At 32.9% G+C, this 3,543-nt stretch overlaps 1 long non-coding RNA gene across 2 annotated transcripts; it reads right to left on the bottom strand.

Moving 5' to 3' along the window:
* LOC107634067 lies at positions 389 to 2,939 on the bottom strand. 2 transcript variants are annotated; one of them, XR_002358785.1, is made up of 3 exons: positions 2,820 to 2,939; positions 2,548 to 2,738; positions 389 to 2,460 (listed from the first exon to the last, which is right to left on the bottom strand). It is a non-coding gene; the product is annotated as an uncharacterized LOC107634067 (long non-coding RNA). The 2 variants fall into 2 exon arrangements; XR_001618759.2 differs by having other exon boundaries at positions 2,548 to 2,938.

The raw sequence follows: 3,543 nt of genomic DNA, 5'->3' as shown, positions 1-3,543 counted from the left end.
CACTACAAAATTAATAATGTGAGTTTAACGCTCACATTTTCCGTTCACTTAATACCTTTTTAATTCAAATTATTACAACTATTAGTTTTTCAATTTTTGTTACTAATGATTTATATTATAAATTAACATAACTAACTATGAATGTTTTTAAAGAGTAATACTATACATTTAAATTTTTTTTATGGATTAAGTTCATCTAAGTTAAACAATAACACATTTAAGTCTGGTTTATGATAAAAAAAAATTGGGTATCAGAATATATTAGCATCAATTAGCTTTCGAGAAAATTATTTAGCATATCTTAATATTTATTATAGGATATTACGTCTTTATTATTTTGATTCTCTTAACATCTATAAATACCATTCTATACACAACTTGAATAAACACAAATCCTTTCTCTACTGCTCTTTCTTACCCTTTCTAACATGGTATCAGATCCATGGTATCCTTCTTGAGGAGGATAGGTTGTTTTTCTTCTGGTGAAATCACTATATTTTTCATACTTTTTTCTGTGCCATTTTTTTCTTCTCTTGTGTCAATGTTTTTTATGCTTTTTCACCTAGCCGATTAGCTCATTTCCTACTTACTTATTCTCATGGAGAAACTATATGTTTTTTATCACCTTCCAATAGTTTGTCATCTCTTCGCACTTTGTCATTTTTCAACAGTGTTCCAGTAGTTCGCCATCTTTTTAGCATTTTTCGACAGTTGGTCACTCTTGCGACAGTTTCGTCTGTGTTTCCTTCTAACAGTTTCGTATGCGCTTCCAGCAGTTCCAACTGTGCTTTCTTTGTGGCAGTTCCGTTTGCATTTCTGTGCGGTAGTTTTGTCTGCACTTCCTTGTGGCAATTCCGCCTGCGCTTTTTTGCAGCAGTTCTGTCTGCGTTTCCTTATGGCAATTCTCTTTATATTTTCTTGTGACAGTTTCGTCTGCATTTTTTTGTGGCAGTTTCGTCCGTGCTTTCTTCCAGTAGTTCCGTCTGCACCCGTTCTATCAGTTTATACAGTTTTTATTCTTTATTTCGTTATTTTAAATAAGTTTCAAACTCAAGTTGTCACTTGAGTTTGAGAGGGATGTTAGAATATATTAGGATCAATTAGCTTTCATTATAATTATTTAGCATTTCTTAATATTTATTATAGGATATTACGTAGGAGTTAAAGATGAGTTGATGCTTGATATGAAGACTCACACTTGAGGGGGAGATTGTTAATGTTGCAAGTGTGAAGAGTAGTGTCTGAAGTTAGTTCCACATCAAAGAAAACAAGGAAAAGTGAGGAGTTGATAAGACGAGGGACTCATTAACTTACTACCTTAAGGTTTTGAGTTGGATGTAGTGTCTTCTTATTTTATGTTTATTTATAGGTGTTAAAAGAATCGAAATAATAAAGACGTAATATCCTATAATAAATATTAAGATATGCTAAATAACCTTTACCAGGAGCAAGACGTAATATCCTATAATAAATATTAAAATATGCTAAATAACCTTTACCAGGAACTTCGGCTGAACAGTAAAACACTCTTAATGATGTAAAGCAAGATCTTGCTGATTTTCTTGGAGTCCCAAATATAGGCACTCAAGATAAGTATATGGGCTTCTGTTCATTGTGCATAGATACAGGAAAGAGACTTTCTCTTTGTGAAAGACAAAGTGACTAAAAAACTTTCACATTCAAAAAGGACTTTCATATCAATAGGAGGCAAGGAAGTATTGATTAAGACAGTCGAAACAGCTATTCCAGTGTACATATTAAGTTGTTTCAGGTTGTCGAATAGTTTGATTGATGAGATTCACTGCATGATGATGCAGTTTTGGTGGAGTCAAGAGACAAAATGAAAAGAAAATGCACCGACTGAGCTGGGACACTATGAGCAAAGAAAAGACCAGTGGATAATTGGAATTTAAAGACCTAAAGACTTTAATATAGCAATGCTAGCTAAGCAAGGACGGTGACTGCTGACAAAACAACACTCCTTTTTCTTTAAGGTTTTTAAAAACAAATATTTTAGACTTTCATCTTTCTTAGATGCGAAGTCTGGAACAAGACCCTCTTGAACCTGTCAGAGCCTATTGGAAGGGAAAAAAATTATAAAAAAAATGAGAAAATAGAATATTACAGCAGAAGGGGGAATACGAATTCGGAAAAACCCATGGTTTGGTAATTAGCCACCATTGAGATTAATAGATCCAGGATTTAGAGATGAGAATATCACTTGGATTAGACAACTTTTCACAGACGCCAAGGAGTGAAATTCTGAGCTTCTTTGCAACAAATTCAGTCTGAGATTACACAAATCATCTACCAAATCCCAATAAAACAAGAAGAGGATTCAATCTATTGGATTCATACAAATTCAGGGGAGTATACTGTTAAATTAGGATATAAAATAGCGTTCCAGTTCTTCCATCCACGAATTGATAGCCTTCACCCTCAGTATGGAAACAAAGTTCTCTGGAATAGAGTATGAGACTTAAAATGCCAGTCTAAGATCAAAATTTTCATATGAAAAATTATTCATGAGGGGATACCAGCACTCACCAGAATTAAAAGTCGCTTACCACAAGTCAATAAATATGCCCAAGATGCTTGAAATTGCTAGAGAATCCCTTGCACGCCGCTGTTTTCTGCTCAGAAGCCATGCCCTTGTGGAACATTTCACCAGTAACCAACGTAATAGCCAGAAATCCAAATATATTAATATGCGATTGGTGGTCAAAATCTATGAAAATCTTGAAGAAACAACTAGATTTTAGCAAAAGGAGTACCAAATTTGATTACCTATTATGGCAAGCATGGTTGGATAGAAATACCTTTGTCTTCGAGCAATTAAAAAGAGATCCGAAGACTCACTCTTCCAAACGACGAATGGCGGAGGAATTCATGCAGCACTCTTCAATGGTTCAACGAACCGAAGGATTATCATGTGTTCATAACACGCAGTGGAAGATAAGAAAGTAATACTAAAGATCTATTTTGTACTTAAATTTTATTCAAATAAAATTTATATATAGATCAGATCTAAATACCTGTGTACACTAGTAAAAATCACTTTCTTCTTTGATGGTACGAAGGCGCTATGCGTATCCACACCAAGACCAACCTTTGTTGTCAACTCCTTGACCAATGGACATCTGATCTAAATTGAGAAATCTCTTTGCAACTCTTTGCAATCCATAAAATTCTTCTCCAAGAATTGAATTCACATACATTTATGTGTAGAGAGGTAAAGGAATAAAACACTTGTGTGTTGCTATTTTTTTTTTCTCTACTCTTTGCATACATATATATAGTATGAGATTTGTTACTGATTTCAAATTTGAATCTCAATTCAAATGTAAATCATATCTTGTTATTTTAAACTTAAATCTTTCAAATTTATAAATCATATCATAACATAATTTGAAAAAGAATCAATTAGGATCTCATCCAAATTTAGAATTCAAATTTAGAAATAGAATAACTAATTATTCTCAAATCTCATTTAATATTCTCAATTATCATATTATTATATTCTTGGTGCTAGCAAAGAATATA

This window comes from Arachis ipaensis, chromosome B03 (assembly GCF_000816755.2).
Source record: "Arachis ipaensis cultivar K30076 chromosome B03, Araip1.1, whole genome shotgun sequence".
In the NCBI taxonomy this organism is placed as follows: domain Eukaryota; kingdom Viridiplantae; phylum Streptophyta; class Magnoliopsida; order Fabales; family Fabaceae; genus Arachis; species Arachis ipaensis.
Note: the sequence above shows the minus strand (reverse complement) of the source record. Positions and strands in the feature narration are given on the sequence as shown.